The following is a 24,825-nucleotide window of genomic DNA, read 5'->3' as shown; positions in this document are numbered from 1 at the left end:
CACCCAGAACCCACTCAAACCGTCCACTGCTGACCATTTCCCAATGTTGTGGCAATAAGGACTTGGGGGTCAACAGGGAGAGAGCCTAGCCAAAGCATAGACGAGGTGCAAGGGCTTTGGGCATCAAGTCTAGGGCCAGAGCACACAATGCAAAGGCCAATGGCACAAGACTTAGGGGAGAGTGATGTTGTGTATGTATAACATAAGTACACTCAATATACAGTTACACAAGACTACTGAATGTACCTTCACACTGTATACACTATGCTTGTACCACCAGAGGGTGCAACTGGTGGAGACCTAGGGGTCACCTCTACACGACAGGTAACCTGGTATAAAAGGGAGCTCACCATACTGTATCCTCACTCAGGAGCTGCAATAAATGGACTAGGCTCACCACAGTTCAAGTACAATACCTTGCCTCGTGGAATCATTACTAGACATAATAGTGAATATGGTTTTAGAATCCGTCATTGTGCTTTTTGACTAATAATTCTTTATGTTCTTCAGAAACTAAACATTTCAGACTGCATTATCATCTGCCTTTAAATCTTCCCAGAGGTAAGGACTTGTATAGTACTGTATACCTTTCATATTTACATAGGTACATATTTATAGCTTCCTGTAAAGCACAAAGATTTTCCTTAATTAAGCTGAGAGTGATGAAAAAAATGAAACTCTCATTTTTGTGTGATGTTTATGACTAGATTGTGTGATATTTATGATTAGGTAAATCTATTAACAATTAAGGTCTCCGAATTTACTCGCTAAGTGTAGTGAGACAAGTGGCTATTTCAGAGTCGCAATTTTTGGGACAGGATCTGATATCAGTATGCCATGTTTTATACTTCAGGTTGGTGGGGCAATGTCCTCTGCCTATCCCTTCATATGTAAATAATATGCAAAATCACAAGTTGGGGTTTCTAGCCAGAAATCTTGTGACTTGTGCTGCAAAAGTGAGATCCAATACGTTAAACATCACTACATTCTGCATGTTACAAAGGCTCTGTACGACCGCAGAATGGACTTCACAAAGTTCCCAATGAGTAGGGACATTCAGAATTAGCGTGTACTTGGGGTTTGGCAGAATTGCGACCTTCCCGAAGGTTTAAGGAGCCATTGGCTGCACACACGTGGCCTTGCGAGTACCATTCCACAACACAGAGTTATTCAGAAACTGAAAGGGATACCACTAACATCCAGCTGGTGTGCGACTACATTCAGTGCATCCTCGCAGTGAATGCCCGCAATCCAGGGAACGCACATGATGCTTTCATCTTGCGTGCGAGCAGTGTCTCACAGATGTTTCAGCAACAAAGGCAAGCACGCGGCTGGCTGCTCGGGGACAAAGAATACGGCCTAGCTACCTGGCTCATGACCTCCCCTCCACAACCCCACCACAGAAGCCGAGGAACATTACAATGAGAGCCATGCAGCCACCCACAAAATCATCAAACAGACAATTGGAGTGCTCAAGCAGCGCTTCCAATGCCTCGACCGCTCTGGAGGCAGGCCTTAAATACTCCTCTCAACAGGTCTCTGAATTCATTGTGGTGTGCTGCATGCTACACAACTTGGTCGTTACGAGGCACCCCATCCACAGGGGAGGCAGTGTGGAGATGCTGCCGGAGCAAGAGCCGCACATCGTCAGCTCATAATAGATCGGTTTGTTTGAATGGAGGAAGATGAGGGATGCATTTAATACTGGCCATGCTATATGCCACTATAAAGACACATCTATGCTGGACTTTGGAATGATACACACGACACCAACAGCAAAGAGTCAAAGTGACATTTTTATCAAAAACGTAACCAATAATCCCCCCCAACAAAACCAAATGATTCAATAAACAGCATTTTGCTGCAAGTAACTCAACAAGTGCATTAATGAAAAACAACTATTTACACGCATACATCAAAACATCTGTACTTAATGGGACTTGCCCTGAGATTGTAGGGTGTTTGTTTTCCACTCTACTTTGATTCATAAATTTTGGGAATTACAGGAAGGACTGCACGTAATGCAAAGTTTAGGCTTAAACCCAACTGTTACTTTATTACATAAAAATCAACTAAAATTACAATTACAAAACAAGACTTCTTAGAGAGTGAGCCCCGTTATCCAAAAATGCACACCTTGTGGGTCCTTTGTTGTTGGGTTTTCACAGACTTGTAGTCTCCATAGGGAACTGGTTTTCCCCTTCCGGCCAATTAATCCATGGGCTCCTCTGCTTGATTGTATAAAATCCTTTGTCTCGATGTTTAATCGGGACTTGCTCCTGACCGCAGAAGTTGCATTAATCTGTTATGAGTCACCATCTGCCCAGGCTGGTGCTCTTTCTCCCGTTCAACAGTCCCAAAGGTTTTTTTTAAACCATTTTAGTCCGTGGCCTCTTGCTGTGCCTTGATCATGAAATATGTAAACCTTACAAGATTCCGCCCCCCCCCGTTCCCTTCATCCCCCTCCCACACCTCCTGCTCCTCCTCAATGAGGCCTTAATGCCTACAGCAAGGCTGCTTGAGGGCTGCTGTGTTAGGGGGGCAGACAGTGCAGATGGCCTAGAACAATGCCCTGGACAAGCTCTGGCCTGGAAGGCCCAGCTACGGACTGCTGCTCCTCAGCATCGGTGGAAGCAATCTCTGATGGGCTTGGGTGTGGACCGCATAACGTGCATGGTGGGAGAGTCAGTGGTGGGAGCTGGAATGCTGTCATCCTGAGGAAGGACAGCACCTTCCATTTCCTGGGAACCACTGACACTCAGATGGGGCTGGGCCCAGTAAAAATTTTACCGATAAAGTGTGAATCTTGATCACTGTCCACTTGTACTGGTACACCCCACCTACAAAACAAATTATTCAATAGTGTTTTGGCTGCTGTGATTGCGGTGTTGGAGTGGCAGGGGAATGTTTCGATCCATTTAGTGAATTGATCCACCACCACTAGGGCATGCTGAAAATTACCTTGCGCCTGTGGAAGTGGCCCAATGACGTCTATCTGGAGGTGAGTCCATGGCCCTTGAGGTGGGGGTGCGCTTTGAAGCAAGGCTCGGTTATTGCATGCGGGAGGATTATGTTGCAGGCATGGTAGGCATCGTGCCACGTATTGGTTGATTGTTTCCCTCATGGAAGGTCACCAAACTGTGGATGCTACCTTATAGAAGGTTACCAGGGCCTAATAGTGCCCTGCTGTGGGGTGGGAATGAAAGAGGGAGAGCAGTTCCTGACCATCTCTGGTGGAACACACACCACCGGGCAGGCGTTTGGCTTTCTTTTAAACATCAGCAACTGCTCATCTGAGTCAGAGGCAGTGGCTAGTATGGTATTGGGAGTTGTTAGATCTCTTAATTTCCAATGAAATGCGAACTCTGGTTGTAGTTTTAATGTAACTTTATTCTGGCAGCTGCAACAAGCTCTTGGCTTTAGGCCAGGCCTTTGTCCTACTGAGACCACATGGCCAAAATGGCTGTACTTATACCTGACTCAGTTTACAGAAAAGAACGCGCCTTCTTTGACCTTATTGGCTCAATTGATATACTGTTAACCTTTAATTGGCTCACTACCAAATGTCCTAAAATGTCAAGTTGATTGATGACTTAATGCAACATGCTGAGTTGCATGTAGCAGCTTTGACTTGGGATCTGTGAATTCTCACATCCTATCTGAATGCAGCCTGTTTGAATTCTCTATCAATCCCCCCTTTGATTCTTTCACAAACTGAATCATAAAGCATCAGCTATCACTGGTTAAACATTCTACAAAATCATTTCACACATGTTAATATAGTTTCCTTCTAAATTTTGTTGATGTGTTTCGCCACATGACCGGACTAGTAGCTTCCACAAAAATTTACACCAACCCGAATTCCATTGTGGCCACAATGGAAGTCTGGTTTTAGTCGGTTAATTAACCTTATTCCAATTTAATCCAAATCAATATCTTAATTCAACCAGTAAACAACCTTCCCTTAAGCATAACATACCCCTGTGCCATGTACAGATGGTTTGCTGGGACCTGCTAGGTGTCTCACCTTAGGGACAGCAGCTGCAGCGGCCTGGTCACAACAACATTTAATCAACATAAACAAACAATATAAAAGTAAAATAATTACAACGTATAGAATTAAACCTTCCACCAATGAAGTTCCTATTGAACCTAGCCATTTAGCGGCTCCGCTCCACAAAGTGCATGATGGGGGTTGCTTAAGTTTTTCTACCTCCTTTTGGATATGCTCCGCTAAGTGGGTAATTTCTTCGGAGCTATCTGGGATATACTTGCAACACTCAGTTCCGAGTAGGGCGCAAGTACCTCCCTTTTCAGCCAAGATGTAGTCAAGGGCCAGTCTATTCTGTAGGGCTACTGTGCGCATTGCTACCATTTCTGCATTGATTTTAACTAGGACCTCTGAGGTATCATTGGCTACCCGTTCCACAACGGATGCCATGTTAATGGATTCCCTTGCCAGTCTGGCGGTCTCATACCTGGGGATCAGAATGGCAAAGAACCTCTCTTTTTCTGTGATAGCTCTCTTAGGACGGTGTAAATGTTACCATACCCCATATTTTGGCCTCCTTTGATGTTTCTAATCAGACAGACCGATTCCCCCGGTCTTCCTATTCCCGTTGTATTAGTGATAACAAAAAATGGGGGCCGTTTGGAATTATTGTACCACGGTTGGATCCCTCTTCAAAGGTAGTCAGATTGTAACCTGCTGACTTCCATTTACGTGCCCAGTTTTCCGTATCCCGAAACGCATTGCCTGTTTTGTTTTGATTAATTATCCACTCAGCCATTTCCGAGATATTCAAGGGAGCTGGCCTCAAGGGAATTCCTCCCTTTGAGTGAATAGGAATATGCGCACACACCCAACAACTAGAAATGTTACCTTGTTTGGCATAATTGTATGACATATATAAAAAGGTATTTACATGTAATTCCCTTGCTGCCCTACTATTTACCTTTGGTGCAGAGGGTCGGCTAGTAAGAAGTAGGCAAATGCCTAGAATACCTACAGTCAGTAATACAGTAAATTTATACATTTTGGCAAAAAGTAATTGTCCTTATTAGATTTCAGCTTCAGTTACGGGTGCTCATTTAACGTGTGAAGCGTGGATCCAGGCTTTCTTTCCTTGGACTTTAACAGCTGCCTGGGTGGTCAACACTTGATAAGGTCCCTCCCACTTGGCACACAAAGGTTCTTTATGCAACTTTTTCACATACACCCAGACTCCCTAGATGATGTCGTGTCCTCCTTTGGGTGGATTACCCCAAGCTGCCGATACCTGTCGGGATTCAGAACTAATAGCATTGGTTAGGTTCTGACAGTATGATAACAAAGTGTCACTCATTAAGTGAACATCAGCTTTCTGTAAATCAATAGTTCCTGGCAGCGACATGGGTCTTACTGTTATAATTTCAAATGGGCTTAGACCTGTAGTTCTGTTTGTGGTTGCCCTAATACTACATAGCACTATTGGTAGTGCCTGGGGCCATGGTGTTCCTTCTTGGTGATATTTGGCAAGCCGTTGTTTCAGTGTTCGATTCATTCGCTCTACTTGTCCTGATGATTGTGGATGATGAGGACAGTGTAAATCCCACGTAATGTTCAGTAACCTACAGACTTCTTGGCAGACAGCATCTGTGAAGTGTGTCCCCTGATCTGAGTCAATGCTACTCGGGACTCCCCATCGGGGAATGTAATCCTTACACAAGACCTTTGCAGTGTGATTGGCTGTGGCTCTTTTAGTTGGGACAGCTTCTACCCATCTAGAGAATCTGTCGACCATGACAAGAATGTTAGTATATCCTTGGCATGAAGGAAGAGATATATAATCAACCTGCAGATGCTGGAATGGTCCGACAGGGGCAGGGGACCTCAGTTGGGGCATTACCGTGATGGGTCCAGAATTATTTTTCTGGCAGACCACACAGCGGTCTGTTACCAGCTGGGCATGTTTTTTAAATCCCTGACCCCACCAGCTTTTCTGGAACCATGCTGTCATCTGTTGTGAGGCCAAGTGTCCCCACGAGTGGATCTGTTGGGCTAAAAAAGGCATAAGCGCTTGTGGCACGACTGGCTTGTCGGTAACTCTTTGTCTCCAGACACCATCTTCGCATAGCTTAATTCCTGCCTCAATCCATGTCCATTTTTCCTCTCGGGAGCACTCGCCTTGCTTTGTTTGAAGGTCTCGTGTCAGAGTCCTGAGTGCTTTCAATCTGCACATCTGTGTTGGTTCTTCTGGGGGAACGCCCTGTGAGGCGGCATCTTTAGCTGCCTGGTCGGCTAGGGCATTTCCCTGTGCTTCCGTGGTATTTTCCTTGGTATGGGCCTTACACTTCAGGATGGACACTTCCTGATGTAATTGTATGGCCTCTACTAAGTCTTGGACTTCTTTTCCATTTCGGATAGGGGTTCCAGCAGCAGTGAGGAATCCTCTTTTTCGCCATAACAGACCAAAGTCGTGAGCGACTCCAAAAGCATAACATGAATCTGTATAGACATTAGCTGTCTGTCCTTCTGCTATTCGACATGATTCTGACAGGGCCCGTAACTCGGCCTGTTGTGCTGACGTTCCTGAGGGTAAACATCCTTTTGCCACTACATCATATAAGGTTGTAACTGCCCATCCTGCTTTTCTGGTACCATTGTCAACAAAGGAGGAACCATCTGTAAACAGGATGAGGTCTGGGTTGTGTAGAGGCTCCTCTGGTGCTAAGGCTGCTTCTTCTGTTTCTTTTAAAATCTCCACGCAGTCATGCTCTTCACATTCTCCCCCCTCTTGCTCCCTCGATTCTGACATTGGGAGCATAGTTGCAGGACTAACCGGGCTGGCCCGGATGATATGGAGATTAGGAGCTTCCAAAACTGCTGTCCAGCGGGTCCATCTAGCTGCTGTCACCTGAGACATTCTATTCATAGACAGCAAAGCGTGTACGGTGTGGGGACACTTGACAATCAGCTTTTGGTCGAGGACTAGACCCGCAATGATCATTACCGCTCGAAATGTAGCTTCCGGACCTTAGGCAACTTCCCCATCCGCGGGCTACCACATCCAGTTTTGCTGAATAATAGCCAATAGGTCTTTGCCGATCCCTATGTTCTTGTGTCAGTATAGCTGTCATGTATCCTTCTTTCTCATGGACAAACGGGGTAAATGCTTACCACTGTCGGGGATTCCCAGAGCCGGTGCCGAAACACAAAGCCTTTTTCAAACTCAGGAAGGCCTCTTGCTGTTCCCTAGTGAGGGTGATGGCTTCTTTAGAGGCACGTTTCCCCTTTAAAATATCATTCAATGGCTGAGCAAGCTGTGTGAAGGAGTCAATCCAATTTCTGTTAAAGTTACACAATCCCAAAAAAGATCTTAGTTCCTGAATAGTGGTGGGTTTTTTAGCAGCCTGAATGGCTGTAGTTCTATCCTGGGTAAGTTCTCTCTTTCCTTGTGAAATCTTTTGTCCCAGGTATACAACCTCTTCTTGGGATATTTGTGCTTTGTCGATGCTGTCTTTATGTCCTTTCAGCCAAAGGTGGTCCAGCAAAGCTCGTAAATCTTGTTCATGCTCTTCTTCCGTGTTTGAAGCTAGCAGGATATCGTCTACATATTGGATGACTTTGGATGACAGGGGAGGTAATTCTCGAAAATGGCTTTGTAAAGCCATGTGGAATACCGTAGGGCTGATGTGGAAACCCTGCGGTAACCGGGTCCAAGTATACTGTTGTCCTTGGACCGTGAAAGCAAACCACTGTCGAACCTCCGGTGCCAGAGGCACCGACCAAAATCCGTTGGCCATATCTATAACCGAGAAATATTTATGTTCTGGTTTGAGGGCATTAAAAATGGTGGAGGGATCTGCGACCAAAGGAGCTTTTTGATCAATACACTGGTTAGCTTTCCCATAATCGACAGTCAAACGCCAAGTCTCATTAGATTTCTGTACCGGCCACACGGGGCTATTGGAGGAGCTATGTGTTTTAATAAGCACCCCTTGTTTCTCCAATTGCTGAATAACCGGTAAGATTCCCGCGATGGCAGTTGGACTGATGGGATACTGTTTAGTGTATGGAGGCTTGGTCCCGGTAAATGACGCAGGCTCCAACTGGAGTAGGCCACAATCGTTCTTATCTTTAGCCCATATCGGGTGTTCCTTCAATTCTTCTTTCTTCAAAGTTCTAATTGACCATGTCACCCGACCATCCTCGAAATGCAACGATGAATCTACTTGGATTAGAACGTCCATTCCCAAAAGGGGTTGGTCTACTGGGCCTATCCAGACCGGCGTGGTTAGTTCATATAGACCCAGCACTATAAGTACTGGTGTTGTCCTTTTAATTTCCATTTTATGGCCCCCAACTCCATAGGCTGTACATGCCCTACCTTCCAACGGCAAAAAGTCTCCATATTGTCGGGGTAAGCATGTTAATTCCGCCCCTGTGTCTAAAAGACAGTCCACATCCTTATAGCCCACCCTCACAGTTATATATAGCTCATCTCCCCTCTGTTGTATTAGTGCGAGGAGGGGGGCCAAGGTGGGCTCTAATCGTTTTTTGCTATCCCAGGTAACTCCTTCTGTTGCTGTATTGTCAGTCACTTAAATGCTTCTATGAGGTCATTATCTTGTGACAAGCCTGGTTTGTTGGCTGAATTGTATCCCTGGCTCTGTCCTCTTCCCCGGCCGTGACCTTGCTGTTTTGCCCTGCACATCTTGGCCCAGTGACCTTCTTTCCCACAATAATGACATTTTCCGGGTAATTTTCCTAATGACTGTTTATCAGAATCCTGGGATTTCCATCCCATAGCCTGTACAGCTCGGACTTTAGCTCCCATATCCCGATCTAATTGGTTACATCGATCCACCAATGCTGCAAAGGTAATTCCTCTACCTTCCCAGTCCGGTAACACTACCTTAAGCATTTTGGACAGTTCTGGCTTTAGACCTGCCACGAAAGCTGCTTTCAGGAGTCCAAACACTTGTTCATCCATTTCCTCATCCATATTATCCATACCCGAATGTTCTAGCCACGTGTATCTAAACCGCTCGTCATACTCCAGGACCTCCTCTGTTCCTTTCTGTTGGCAGGCTGCAATTTTTCCCCAGTCTGTCTTTGCTGGACTGAAGGCTTGCAGCCAGTGTTTAATCGCCTCCCATCCTGTGTTTAATTCTTGCTCGTTCTGCCCCAAAGCTTCTTCTACCTTGTCGTGCAATTTTCTTCCTTGTGTTTTTGGCACCATTATGGTCAAAATTTGCACTCTGTCTCAGGGATGAAGTTGATATATATTTCTTAAGTGGTCCAATTGGTCCCACGTTTTCAATCCCCCTTTCTTTGGATTGGGCAATTCCTTGGACCATTTATCAATTTTCTCTGGGTCTGCCGGATCATGAAATAAGTATTCTGCGTACACCCTTTTCCTCATTTTTTTGGTTCCGCCCTCATCCGCAGTCTCTTGGCTATTGGTTGAGGAAGGGGTCTGCATGTGACCAGTATTGCTGCTGCAGGGATTTTAAATCTAGGTGATCTGTTGGGGAAGCCTTGCTAACAGCATTGCAGGAATCAACAACTACATCCTCTATCTCCCCATCAAGTGCAGCGTCCTTGGCTGCTCTGTATTGCTGCTACCTTTCCTATGAAGCAGGGCTGGGATTGCTGTTTAAGTATGACCAGAGCAGGTGTAACCAGGGATCATGAACCAGCCCTACTGTCTATCGTTCAATAGTAATTTTTGTGGTATCTGGGCTGGGAGAGCATGGTGTTTATAGCATAGGCACTATCGGGCCAAATATTCACGTGTCTATCTGAGGTTTCCTTCACAGCAGTTAGAAGTGCGGCGATTTCTGCATATTGTGAAGACTGTCTGTTGCATCTTTGCTGGATGGTTCTTTCTGGCAATACGTCAGTATACCCGATGTGAGGGGATCCTTCAATGTGATATGAGGACCCATAGATGTAGACCCTGTATGGGCTCTTTGTGCAAAGAATGGGTCTCAAAGTTAATCGGGGTAACGGACATTCTTGCGGGTCCCCCTCATAGATCAGAAATTGTGGCAGCAATGTTGTGTTTGGAAATGGTATCAATGTTTCTTTCCATAAATTCCAATGTCCATTTGCTGAGGCGCTGCAAGGAAACTGGCGAATCTCCAGGTTTCATCAGTAGTTTCAGAGGTGTGTGTCTACTGTGCAGGATTGTAGCCTGCAACCCAGTAATAAAGGTAAAGTGATGTAGCGACCAGAAGACGGCGAGTAGGTGGCGCTCGAGTGCAGGATATGTCTTTTCTGCAGGATTCAAGACTCATGTGCAATGGGCTGTAGTTGATCAGCTCGCATTTGGCACAGAACTACAGTGAGGCTTTGTTCTGTGGCCCCGACCTCCAAATGGAAGGGCTGCGTGGGATCAGGAGGGATCAGACATGCGGCCTGTATCACTGCAGTTTTTAATTTAGCTACAGACTGGGTGTGGGCATGAGTCCATGCCCATGCTGCAAAGCCTGAGATAAAATTCCTTTGGTACCCCACCAAACCCAAGAATGATCGTAGGGCTGTTTTGGAAGTGGGTAATGGCACTCGCTGTATTATCTCCACCTTGTGCGAGTCGGGGGATGATCCTTCTGGAGAAATGGACACTCCTGGAAAGGTGACACGTTCTTTTACTTATTGAGCCTTATGGGGATTCACCTTTAGTCCTGCCTGAGCCAACAATGTCAAAAGTTCGTGCAACAGGGACAGATGCTCCTCCATACTGTCAGTTGCCAGCAGTAGGTCATCTACGTACTGCAGCAAGCAGGTAGGGCGGGAAAAGTCTTTTAAAATTGCAGCTATTCTTTTGTGGAATATCATGCGGGCATTGTGGAAACCCTGAGGCAAGCATGTCCAGGTGTAGCTCTGGTCCTCAAATGTAAATGCAAATTTTTACTGGTCTTCCCCTTTAACTCCAGAATCCATTGGCGATGTCGAGGGTCCAGCAGTACTTGGAACCAGCAGTAATTTGAGATAATATGGTGGGAGTTTCTCTTACTACCGGTGAGCAGGCTGGTGTTACAGAATTTAACTTTCTGTAATCAATAGTCAGTCGCCAGCTGCTATCAGGCTTTTTAACCGGCCATGCGGGTGAATTGGTTGTGAAAGTGCCTGTCCTAAGAACACACTGCTCGACTAGGGATTTTATGGTGTCTCGGATGAAAGGGTGACTCCCACTTGGGATGGGGTACTGTTAATGAATGAGTGGCGGGGGGCGGGCAGTCCCTCAATAGATTCCTCGCCTGCCATTTTTCCACAGTCATGGCAAACACCGCTAGGTGTTCCTGAATTAGTTTTGTTACAGCTTCATTTTCACTCCCTGGAGGGTCATACTCAGATGGCTTTTTAATAGCAAAAACCAAGAGAGCATCTGAAATTTCTATCACTCCTGCCTTATCTCTCAATCCCATCCAAACACAGTCCTGATTATAATCTATCACCGTGCCATACTGATGCAGCACATCAGTCCCTAAAATTCCCCTTCCGTCGGGGGTGGTCATCAGCATTGGCGCTGGGACCTACAGGTGAGGCCTCCCAACTGAAGTTCAGTGGCCTTCCCTGTATACGCGGTGGTTGTATCACCGTTAAACCCTTTAAGGGTCATATACCCTTGCCCGCCGCTGCATGGCGTTCAGGATATGGGGTATGGATGATGGTAACGGCTGAGCCAGTATCGATAAGCATAATCTGCTGCCTGCCCCCTTTTAAGAAAACAAGGACTACTGGTCTCCCGCTACTATCACGTCAGAACCCCACTTCCGACCAAGTGGCTGAACTTTGTCATAGAGTTGATCCTTGAATGGGTCTCTCTAATGAGTGTGCATCAGCGATTGCGTGCACCGGTAAATGATTTTGCATCCTCCCCATGGCAATTTGGGTTTGTATAAGGGTTATCAATTGAACCAATCATTGATCTGTCTGAGGGGGCTTGGATTCATCCCTCGGGAGGTATCTATGCATTGCATCATGGTTTGGTGCTGGTCTGGGTCTGTTGCAGTCTTTTGCTAGGTGGCCTACCTTCTTACAATTAAAGCACTGTCCCTTAAAGGGGTAGTTTCGAGATCCCTCCACCATTGACACTGGTTTATTTGCAGTGGGTGGTGACCACCTTCAACTGGTCTTTTACCATCCCCCAGGCTATTTGAGCACTGGTCTCTATATCTGTCCACTGATTGGTGGCCTCATGGCTATGCCCAGGGAGGTTTTAACTAAAGGGTGGAGTTGGGTCAGGAACATCAATTTAAATTGTTCCTGATTCTTTCCTATTATAGCATTTGCAGGTACCTGGTTCTGCATACGTTGATAGATATCGTACAGGCGATTACTGAAGGCTCTAGGGTTCTCTTCTGGGCACTGCTTGGTCTGATTAAGCAGAGCCTCTGAGTTCAAGTTTTGGATCCCTAAATGGTTTAGGATCTTGGTCATGAGTGCATCGGCCACTGCGCCAGGCTGGAGGACTGCTTCTGGCAGATTATCTTTTAGGGAAGTGGAACAGGCCAAGAAGAGGACTCGTGTTAAGTCTCTCTCTTCCAACTCGGGGTGACCACTCCTGATATTTTCCCACCTCCTATTATCTTCCATCATTAATGGGCCCCAACTCGTGGCTACACGCCGTGGCATCAGCACCAGATATGGGCCGTGAGTCGGTATGGTTACTGGTGATATGACCGTGTGTATTATGCCGTAAAGAAGTAGTTACTATGGCTACGATTGGCTCTTGTGTCTCCAAGGTATCTCATCCTATACCAATCTGTCTCTCCCTTGTCCCCTTCTGCTGTCTGTGTTATGGCTCCCTGTGTTACTGCGGATACAAGGACCTGCTGCCCCCCCCCCCACCCAACTTACTTTTTAGCCTCGCTATTTCTAGTTGGCACTGGGAGTGATCTGCCTCTTGATGTGGTTTCTTAATTACTGCTCTTAATTATCCCCTAGCATCTTCTATCTCTTGCTGGAGCCTCAAGTTTTCCAATTTATATATTTTTTTAGCTCTAATTTGTTTTCATTCGCTTCAACAACGGGTGCGGTGGCATTTAAATTTGAGAGGCTTTGCTGTTGTAGCAATGAAGCTGCCTGTTTGCCCCTCTTTCTAATTACCTAATACTGTGGTTTGATTGACCAATTTCTTGTCTTAAATGCTGTATTTCTCCCTCTTTTAACTGCATCACAAGTTGAAGGCCTTCTTCCTTTTGTTGTTTTATACCTTCAAACTCTCTTTCTTTTAGTTGAATCTCTTTTACTTGCAATTCTTTCAAATCTTGTATCACTTTGGCCTCCTGCCTCATTAATTCCTCATCTCTCCAGGCTCAATAAAATGTGCTGAATGCCACGAGACTGTTTGCCCATTTTGGCCTTAGCTCGTTATCTACTTTCTCCTGGATAAGTTTCACCATCTTCCCGAAGGATGCAGGTTGATCCTTGCGGAGGTACCGTGCCTGTGCCTGTAACTCTTCTAAGTCTTGTATCGGGAACTTTTTGAACAACTTCACCTGATAAACTAGCTCAACATTTCTTTTCATTGTTGGCTTTTTGTTCATGATCGATCCCTTCATCCTGTGTTTTTTGAATATAACGACTGGTGGGTCTCCACTTAAACAGTTACAACTATCGAGACAACTGCTTAAGACGCAATTTCTCCCGATCCGTTTAATTGTTTATATTATACTTCGCAACAGAGCTTAAAATCGCAACTCCTGAAATTTCCAATTGTTCAAAAGAATCATCAAAAAGCTGTCTCGCCAGATGCCTGCATTCTCCACCAATTGTAAAATTTTTAAATTTCTGGCTTTACATTGACAGTGTGACGATTCTTTAAAAAAAATTCAGAACAGTTTGTTAAAAACACACACACATGCACATCTAACAGCAGTCGTCAATTATCCTATGGATCTACCTTAGTTACAACAGAGATACAATGAGGTTATAACAAAAAGCGATATACTTTACTTCCCTCTGGCTGGCTGGATGAACACACGGCCTGCTATTTTGGCTGGTATTTGTGCAGGAGGTCGTGCCGTGTGCCCAAGAGAGAAGGAAGAGACAGAGCAGTTCCTGGCTTGCGTTTTTATATTCTTTAAGTTCATTGTTCCTCCAAAAGCCTAAGGATTGGATCTTGGTTCCAGGGCAGTTCCTTATTGGCTCTCCTCACATGTAGCTGTCTGGACTGGCCCAGCTATCTCTTAATTAGATTAAGTTAATGGCTTTCCAATTAAGACAATACACAAACAGGCCATGCTGGAAGCCTGTGGGCTTCCATTTTGTTTCAACACTCAGCCTTTCCGTATAATCTACACTTTTAACATTTATACATACACAGAATCAATGTAATCATTAATAAACACTTTTATTCTTACACAAGGATGGCATCGCTGGAGTCCTTAGATGCTTGGACAATGCATGAGGACAGCAAGTTGGTCTATGCATTTCCGTGTTCTCCCTGTTCATTGTCACTAAGTCCAGGTCCACGTCTGCCCGTTCTTCAGCAGGGCTACTGTGCTGACTCATCCTCCGGGAAGCTGGCTTTTGAGCTTCCCCTCCTGCTCGGCATTGCTGTAGGCCACTGGGGCCAGGAGCCTCAGAGTCCTCAAACCCCGAGAAATCACCTTCATCCCCAGATGTTGTGTCAGCAGACGGTGAGAGTGTTGGGCTGTGAAGTTTAGGCAGTACACTTTCATCCCCTCCCTCATCATCTCCCCCATGCCACATGTAGATAGCTCCCAAGAAGGCTGGTGTGCTTTTGGTTGGTCATCTGCAAACAGAAAACAACAGACATCTGGTTAGCAACAGGGGAGGAGGCAGGGTGATAGCAGGAAGATGGCATTAGACATGTACGTGTAAAGGGGCTAGGCCACTTCATATTAGGGGTCAATGAAGTCACATCAGTCGTGTGTTCCATTTACATATTCTCATTACCCGAAGGGGTTTCGGCATCACCCCAGCCACTGTGCGGACTGGGGTGCGCACGAGGGCCTATACTCGCTGATCCACCTCAGTTGTCCGCCTCCTGTTCGTCGTTGCTCCCGTCTGTTATGGGAGAGCTTGGCCTACAATAAGAACAATAAGAAGTGTTCAGTAAGGATCCATCTCCTGTTTTGCCACATGTGCCTCCCATAGTTCAATAGCTGCCACTGTATGGATGTGCAAATGTCTTCACTTCAATTTGTGTGGCTCGTGACTGAGGGTTTTCAAAGATTGGGAGGAGGTGGGACGCAGATAGCATAGCAGCAGTGGGAGTGGACTGTGAAGAGGTTTGACAATGATTAGGGTACAAGAGAGTAGGTGCATCCTGAGTGTAGAGGCAATGGCTGTAGAAGTGAGCCTTAAGCTTTCTGCTGCATTCTATAACCCACACCATGGCAAGCAACATATTGAGAAGGAGCAGCTCCATGAAAGACTTAACATTGTGTGAGACATTAATCTTGCAAGCATTGCAGGCCTACATAAATGTGAAGGGTACTCACCCTGACGACCCTCGTGAGGGAGTTGAACTTCTTGCGGTATTGGGTGCCAGTTCTTGCCACAGTGTCTGCCGTTGACACCCCCTGTGCTATCTCCTGCCAGATTCTCTTAAATATTCTGGGCAACTGCCTCCCTCCCCCAACCAGATGGAGTGCAGACCACATCCTTTCAATGGCCTGCACTAAGGCCTCAGCAGCCATTGTAGAGAATCGTCTAGCATGCTGCCTGCCCTCTTGCAGTGCCATCTCTCCCGAAGCCTCTGAAATGGGCTGGGTCATCTAAGATTATGCCCTCTAGTTCTAGTCTCCCCTATCAGTGGAAACATCCTCTCTGCATCCATCTTGTCAAGCCCCTCATAATCTTATACGTTTTGATCAGATCACCTCTCATTCTTCTGAATTCCAATGAGGAGACGCCCAACCTACTCAACCTTTCCTCATAAGTCAACCCCCTTATCTCTGGAATCAACCTTGTGAACCTTCTCTGAACTGCCTCTAAAGCAAGTATATCCTTTCATAAATATGGAAACCAAAACTGCACGCAGTATTCCAGGTGTGGCCTCACCAATACCCTGTATAACTGTAGCAAGATTTCCCTTGAGCACTACCTTAGCAACCTGCCCTGCTACCTTTAAGGATCTTTGGACATACACTCCCTTTGTTCCTCCACAGTATCCTCCCATTTATTGTGTATTCCCTTGCTTTGTTGCACCTGCCCAAATGCATTATGTCATGTATGTATGCTTGGGGTGACTAACCATCAGGTGGCGCCACTGTCATTGGGCTGTACGTACGTGTGTGAGGCCAGGTATGAAAGGCGAGCCATCATGTAATGTAATCACTATGGGTCCTAATAAAGCAGAGCCAGATTTGTACCTGTGTTAGTTTACAGTATTCAGTCTATTGAGTTATTACATACTAACATTTGGCGACTGGGTAACTTAAGAACCTTCGCATGCAAAAATGAGCATTATTGGAATTCTGGAGAGATTCGTGGAGGGAGAGAACTGGGCAGATTTTGTAGCTCGCCTGGACCAGTACTTCATGGCCAACAAAATGGAGGAACGCACTGACGCAGTTAGGCGCAGGGCGGTCTTCCTCACCGTTTGCGGTCCAAAAATCTATGGACTCAAAGAATCTTCTCTCCCCTGCAAGTCCAACAGACAAGGACTATGAGGAATTGTGTGCTCAGGTACATGACCATCTCAAACCAGAAGATGGCATCATCATCTCACGATATCGATTCTGCACGCGTTCGTTGTGAGGGCCAGATGTGTCGGAATTCGTTGCCGACCTAAGACGTCTAGCTGGACCGTGTAAGTTCAAAATGCGTTGGGAGACATGCTGGGGACTTCTTTGTAATCGACATCAACCATGAGGTGATCCTGCATAAGCTACTGGCAGCAGAGATGCTGGATTTGAGCGAGGCCATCACGATTGCCCAGGCATGTATGACGATGGACAAAAACTGAAATCAGATATCATCGAAAAATCGGAACTCGACAAGTACTGTCAACAAGATTGTATCGTCGTTTGGCAGAGCTGCATTTGGCAGGGCCTACTCAATGCATATGCAAAACCTGTGGCTGCTCGAAGTCCAGCAACGGGAATGAATCTGATTTCACCATGTTGGCATTGTGGGGGCAATCATCAGCCTCATCAATGTCAGTTTAAACAGTACATTTGTAAAGGCTGTTCGAGACGGGGGAATCTCCAGCGCATGTGTCCGCAACTGAGCAAGCGTGCTGCAACACAACACGTGGAGAATGATGACCAGTATAGCGCTGATCCGGATATGCAATCTGAGATACCAGAGGAGGAAGTGTATGGGCTATATTCATTCCTAACAAAGAGCCAACCGATAATGATTAATGTGAAACCTAACGGTGTGCCGGTACTGATGGAATTGGACACAGGTGTGAGTCAATCAATAATGAGCCAGAGGACATTCAACAAGCTGTGGGATACTAAGGCTGTGAGGCCTAAGCTGAGTCCAGTCAAGTTGCATACGTAAACTAAAGAACTCATAACGGTGATTGGCAGTGCAGTAGTCAAGGTGTCGTATGATGGTGCGGTTATGGATTGTTCCAGGCAATGGTCCAATGCTGTTTGGCAAGAATTGGCTCGAAAAAAATCAAATGGAATTGGAATGATATCAAAGCGTTGTCATAGGAGAATGATACTCCATGTGCTCAAGTACTGAGCAAGTTCCCCTCGCTGTTTGAACCAGGCATCGACAATTTCACGGGAGCCAAAATGCAGATCCACGTGGACTCGGATGTAAGACCCGTCCATCATAAAGCTCAGGCGGTTCCGTACATGATGAGGGAGAAGTTCAAAATCGAACTGGACAGACTCCAGCGTGAAGGGGTCATATCACCAGTCGAATTTAACGAATGGGCCAGCCCCATTGTTCCTGTGTTGAAGAGTGATGGCACTGTCAGGATTTGTGGAGACTACAAGGTTACAATCAACCGATTTTCGAAACAGGATCAGTACCCATTACCGAAGGCTGATGACCTGTTTGCAACGCTAGCCAGTGGGAAGTCATTCACTAAACTGGATCTGACATCGGCCTACATGACACAGGAGCTGGTCGAGACGTCGAAGAAACTTACTTGCATCAACACTCATAAAGGACTGTTTATCTACAACAGATATCCTTTCAGAATTCGCTCGGCTGCAGCCATATTTCAGAGGAACATGGAGAGTCTACTGAAGTCCATTCCTGGAACCATCGTGTTCTAAGATGACATCCTGGTCACAGGTTGTGACACCGCCGAACATCTGAATAGTCTGGAAGAGGTTCTACATCGTCTGGACAAAGTGGGACTCAGACTAAAATGTTTGAAGTGCGTCTTCATGACACCGGAAGTCGAATTCCTGGGGAGGAAAATTGCTGCTGACGGCATCAAGCCTACGGACTCGAAAACCAAGACCATCAAAAATGCACCCAAGCCTCAGAGTGTGATGGAGCTGCGTTTGTTCCTTGGTCTACTCAACTACTTCGGTAATTTCCGACCTAGATTGAGCACTTCATTAGAGCCACTGCACATGCTGCTAAGAAAAGGCGACAACTGAGTTTGGGGTGCGTCTCAAGATAGAGCTTTTGAGAAAGCTACTAATCTGCTTTGCTCTAACAAGCTACTGGTACATTATGTTCCGTGTAAGCATCTAGTATTGGCCTGTGATGCTTTGTCATATGAAGTTGGTTGCGTGCTCCAACAAACTAATGAGTCGGGTAAACTACACCCTGTTGCGTATGCTTCTAAATGTTTGTCAAAGGCGGAAAAAGCCTACCGCATGGTTGAAAAAGAAGCATTAGCCTGTGTGTATGGGGTTAAAAAGATGTATCAGTACCTCGAAATGGATCACAAGCCACTCATTTCATTGTTTTCGTAAAACAAATATATCAATACCAATGCATCGTCCCGCATCCAGAGGTGGGCACTGACATTATCTGCCTATGATTATGTCATTCGCCATAGACCTGGCACCGATACACTGAGCTGTCTGACGTTGCCCACATTGGAGGTGGAGACGCCACAACCTGCAGACCGACTGTTAGTCATGGATGATTTTGAAAGTGAAGGAACCCCTGTCACGGCTCAACAAGTTAAGACCTGGACCAGCCAGGACCCGATATTATCGGTTGTGAAGCGTTGTATCGTTAGTGGTGATTGGTCTGTCATACCCAAGCAAATGGGTGATGAGACCAAACCTTACAACCGTCGCAAAGATGAACTACCCATTCAGTCAGATTGTTTACTGTGGGGTAATCGTATTGTTATGCCTAAGAAAGGCAGAGAGAAATTTGTACATGATCTACATAGCACTCATCCCGGTATTGTCCTGATGAAAGCCATTGCCAGGTCTCATGTATCGTGGCCTGGAATTGACTCTGATCTGGAATCATGTGTGCATCAGTGCAACTCTTGCATGCAGCTAAGTAAAGCACTAGCAGAATCGCTGCTGAGTCTGTGGTCGTGGCCATCTAAACCATGGTCCAGGATCCACATCGACTTTGCAGGTCCCTTCCTGGAAAGATGTTTTTAGTTGTGGTGAATGCATATTCCAAGTGGATAGAGTGTATAATCATGTCATCCAGTTACCATTGAGAGCCACTCATGGTCTGCCCGACAGCGTTGTAAGCAACAATGGATCTTGCTTCACTAGTCTGGAGTTTCAAAAGTTCATGAAACTCAATGATATCAAACATGTGAGGTCAGCACCATTCAAACCCGCATCTAATGGTCAAGCAGAGCTTGCTGTCCAAACCATCAAGCAGAGTATGAAACGTGTAACTCAAGGTTCACTGCAGACTCGCTTGTCATGCATATTGCTTAGTTACGGGACAAGACCCCACATGCTTACCAGGGTCTCCCCTGCTGAACTATTGATGAAAAGAGGTCTCAAGACCAAGCTCTCTCTTGTCCACCCTGACTTGAACGATTATGTTGAATACAGACGTCAAAGTCAGCAGAGGTATCATGATTGCGCTGCTGTATCACGCGACATTTCTGTTAACGATCCTGTGTATGTGCTAAATTATGGTCAAGGTCCCAAGTGATCGCCGGTACTGTTACGGCCAAGGAGGGTAACTGAGTGTTTATCGTCAAGCTTAAGAATGGGCAAACATGCAGGAAACATGTTGATCAGATAAAGCTGCGGCACAGAGATAAGCGAAACAATCTGAGGAAGACACAATCAGTGACCAACCAACCTACCCTCAGTCATCAGAGGACTCCGTTGTCATCAATTAATCTGGACTTTCAATCACTGATATGGTCACTGAATCTGGACTTTCAATCCCTGACATGGTCATTGCCATTCCCATCAGATCGGCTACCCAGCCCCCAGTCATAACAGGCTCAGAATGCTCGACCAAGGCTGGAGTTGAACTAAGACGATCAACTCAGGAGCGGAAAGCCCCGGACCGTCTCAATTTGTAAAAAGACTGTTACTAATATCTCAAAGGGGGATATTGTCATGTGTGTATGCTTGGGGTTACTAGCCACCAGGTGGCACCATTGTCAGAGGTCCAGGTATAAAAGGCAAGCCATCATGTAATGTAATCACTTTGGGCCCTAATAAAGCAGAGCTAGGTTTGTACCTGTATTAGTTTACAATATTCATTCTATCGAGTTATTAAATACATAACACAATACCTCAAACTTCTCTGGATTGAATTCCATTTCTTCTCATCTCGGTCCTAAATGGCCAACCCCTCTTCCTGAGACTATGACCCCTAGTTCCAGACATCCAGCCAGGAGAAACAACCTCTCAGCATTTACCCTGTCAAGCTCTCTAAATTTTATACATTTCTATGAGATCACCTCTCATTCTTCTAAACTCCCAAGAATATATGCCTATTCTACTCAATCTCTCCTCATAGGACAGCCCTCTCATCTGAGGAATCAATTTAGTGACCCTTTGTTTAAGTGCCAGCCAGTGGCTCAGTTTCTCAGAAGGTTGTGGGTTCAATTCCTACTCCAGCACATAAATCTAAGCTGACACTCCAGTGCAATATTTATCCCTCAATCAGCATAACTAAACAGATTATCTGGTCATTATCACATTGCTGTTTGTGGGAGCTTGCTGTGCGCAAATTGGCTGTCGCATTTCCCACATTACAACAGTGACTACACTTCAAAAAGTACTTAATTAGTACATCTGGTGGTCATGAAAGACGCTATATAAATGGAAGTCTTTTTTTCTTTCTAATTGCATGCAGTGCCTGCCTGTTAACTTTCTGTGATTTGTGTACAAAGACACCCAAATCCCTCTGAATACCAACATTTACTAGTCTCTCATCATTTTAAAAATATTCTGCTTTTCCATTCTTCCTACTGAAATGGATAATTTCACATTTTCCCACATTATAGTCCATCTGCCATCTCTTGCCCAATCACTTAACTGGTCTATATCCCCCTTGTGTCCTCTTCACAGCCTACTTTACTACTTAGTCGGCAAATTTTGACATGTTGCACTTTGTACCCTTATCTACGTCATTGATGTAGATTGTAAATAGCTGAAGCCCAAGTACTGATCCACCAGTTTCACCCTGCCATCCTGAAAATGACCCGTTTATTCCGACTCTCTTTAATCAATCCTCATACAATGCTAATATATTACCCCCAATCCCATGAGCCCTAATCATGTGTAACAACCTTGGAACCAGTGCTTACACCACACTTCGGGCAAAATTACGGTAACAGAGCAGGAGCAAGGAAATTTTAGATCATTATTAAACAATTAAAAAATCCGGGTGGTATTGGCAAGATGTTTTGCACAAGTAGCCCATTTTAAGGGGCCAAGTTTCGGCCTGAGTTGCTCCTGTTTTTTTGGAGCAACTGGTTTAGAATGAAGTATCTTAGAAATTGCAATTCTCGGCATTTAGTTTGCTCCAGTTCTAGTCAGTTAGAACAGTTTCAGTTTGGAACAGATTTTTTTCTTCAAAAAGGGACGTGTCTGGCCACTTACGCTCGTTTTGAAAGTTTAGGTAGTGAAAACTTACTCCAAACTAACTTAGAATGGAGGAAGTGTAGAATTTTGTATGCTCAGAAAAGCTTTGCCTACACTTAGAAAATCAGGCGTAGGTTACAAATCAGGCGTAGGGTATGGGGGAGGTGGGGGGGGGGGTTTAAAGGGAAGTTTACAAACATTAAACACTTCAGTTTTACAAATAAAGAGCCATCATCAATAATAAATGATAAATACATCACTAAATCAACCAATAAATCAATCCAAAAAAATTAATAAAAAATTAAAAAAATTAAAAAATCAATAAATAAAACATTTTCTACTTACCGACTGCAGCACCGGGAGCCCTCCAACAGTGTGCTGAGATGGCTCCCCCGCTTCCCCAGTGTGTCTCTGAAAATTGTCTCTATCTCTCTGTCTGTTTGTGTGTGTCTCTCTCACTCTCTGTCTGTCAGTGTCTGTGTTTCTGACTCCGAGGAGAGGGGGATGGAGAGAGGGGGGAGAGACGGAGGGGCAGGGGGGGGGGGGAAGGAGGGAGGTGGAGAAGGGAGGGAGGGAGAGGAGGGAGAGGAGGGAGAGAAGGGAGGGAGGGAGGGGGAGAAGGGAGGGAGGGAGAGAAGGGAGGGAGGGAGGGAGGGGGAGAAGGGAGGGAGGGAGGAGGAGGAGGGAGGGAGGGGGAGAAGGGAGGGAGGGAGGGGGAGGAGGGAGGGAGGGGAGAGAGGAGAGGGAGGCTAAACAGGCTGGGCCCGGCCGGGTCTAAGACTTCGGGCGGGCCCCCCCCAGCATCGGATTTACAGGTCGGGGGTCGGGTCTGGGGTCCGGGGCGGGGGGGGGGCGTCCAATCCGGGGGTGGGAGGGAAGCGGGGGTCGGGTTTGGTCCAGGGGCGGGGGCGGTCGGGTCTGGGGTCGGGTCGGGTCCGGGCAGGGGGGGAGCGAGAGTCGGGTTGGGTCCGGTCCGGGGGCGGGGGAGGTGTGAGTGGGAGCGGGAGTCGGGTCCGGTCCAGTCCGGGGGTGGGGAGGAGCGGGGTTTGGGTCTGGAGCGGGGGGTGGGTTGGGTCCGGGGTCCGGTCTGGGGGCGGGGTGGGGGGGCGGGTCCGGTCCGGGGGCGTGGGGGGGGTGGGGTCCGGGGTCGGGTCCAGGGGCAGGAGTCGGGTCCGGTCCGGTCCGGGGGCAGTCGGGGGGAGCAGGAGTCGGGTCCGGTCCGGGGGCGGGAGGGTCGGGAGTCGGGTCGGGTTGGGTCTGGTCTTGGGGTGGGGGGTGTGTGGGGGGGGATCGGATCGGGTCCGGGGGCGGGGGGAGGGGGAACGGGAGTCGAGTCGGGTCGGGTCCGAGGGGGAGGGGGAAGCAGGGGTCGGGTCCGGGGTGGGGGGGGGGGGAGTCGGGGCGGTTCGGGAGGAAGCAGGAGCTGGGCGTGCGAGGTGCAGCCTGATCCACGCAGCCCCAGTGAGGCCTTTCAGTCAGGGCTAGGGGCTGCGTGCTTCGGGCCCCTCCCACACAGTTTTGGGCGCCTGGAGCTACTGCATATGCGCTGTAGCGCCTGTGCAGAGGTCCAGGCACTATTTTCAGGGCAGGGACCTGGCTCTGCCCCCCACAGCTCGTGCTGCTCCAGAGGACCTGCAGGGAGCCGGAGAATCGGTAAGTATTTTTTAGGCCTCTAATTAAAAAAGGAGGCAGACAGGAAGCAGGAAACTATGGACCGATTAGCCTAACATCTGTCATTGGGAAAATGCTGGAGTCCATTATTAAGGAAGCAGTAGTAGGACATTTGGAAAAGCATAATTCAATCAAACAGAGTCAGTATGGTTTTATGAAAGGGAAATCATGTTTGTCAAATTTGCTGGAGTTCTTTGAGGATGTAACGAGCAGGGAGGGTGGATAAGGGGGAACCAGTGGATGTGGTGTATTTGGATTTCCAGAAGGCATTCTATAAGGTGCCATATAAAAGGTTACTGTACAAGATAAAAGTTCACGGGGTTGGGGGGTAACATTAGCATGGATAGAGGATTGGCTAACTAACAGAAAACAGAGTCGGGATGAATGGATCATTTTCCGGTTGGTAAACAGTAACTAGTGGGGTACCACAAGAATTGGTGCTGGGGCCTCAACTATTTACAATCTATATTAATGCTTTGGATGAAGGGACCGAGTGTAATGTAGTCACAATTGCTGATGATACAAAGATGGGTGGGAAAACAAATTGTGAGGAGGACACAAAAAATCTGCAAAGGGATATAGACAGGCTAAGTGAGTGGGAAAAAAAATCTGGCAGATGAGTACAATGTGGGAAAATGTGAGGTTATCCACTTTGGCAGAAAAAATAGAAAAGCAATTTAAATGGAGAAAAATTGCAAAGTGCTGCAGAACAGAGGGACCTGGGGGTCCTTGTGCATGAAACACAAAAAGTTAGTATGCAGATACAGCTTGTAATCAGGAAGGCAAATGGAATGTTGGCCTTTATTGCAAGGGGGGATAGAGTATAAAAGCAGAGAAGTCCTGCTAGAATTGTTCAGGGTACTGGTGAGGCCACACCTAGAGTACTGTGTATAGTTTTGGGGCCCAATTTTCCCCAACTCCTTTTTTCGGCGCACGAACCCTAAATGCGTCGACTTTGCGCGCTGGAAACGGCGGTGAAAAAAAGTGGCCCCATACTGCACGCTCTGCCAAGTCTCCCGTGTCTATAACGTGGCTTACATAGTGCAGTGGGGGGGTGGAGCAACAGCCCAGCGCAGAAAACACTGCCAGCAGCTGCGCGCACGTGCAGTGGAGCCTGTGTGCATGCTCCTTGCCCTCCCAGCATGTCTTGCGGACTGTGAGCAGGACCCGATACTCGTAGCCCCTATCCCTGGCCAACGGAACACCTTGATGTTTGCCACAGCCTATCCC

The 24,825-nt window shown here is 46.7% G+C and overlaps 1 long non-coding RNA gene across 1 annotated transcript in view; it reads left to right on the top strand.

The window, feature by feature from the left end:
* The first annotated feature begins 467 nt into the window (after positions 1–467).
* Positions 468–24,825, top strand: part of LOC139239228 (uncharacterized) — a 94,247-nt gene continuing 69,889 nt past the window's right edge. The window contains exon 1 of the long non-coding RNA XR_011588618.1: positions 468–561. This is a non-coding gene — a long non-coding RNA (uncharacterized lncRNA). The remainder of the gene's footprint in view (positions 562–24,825) is intronic.

The sequence above is a fragment of the Pristiophorus japonicus genome, chromosome 26, assembly GCF_044704955.1.
Source record: "Pristiophorus japonicus isolate sPriJap1 chromosome 26, sPriJap1.hap1, whole genome shotgun sequence".
NCBI classification, from domain to species: Eukaryota; Metazoa; Chordata; class Chondrichthyes; family Pristiophoridae; genus Pristiophorus; species Pristiophorus japonicus.
Note: the sequence above shows the minus strand (reverse complement) of the source record. Positions and strands in the feature narration are given on the sequence as shown.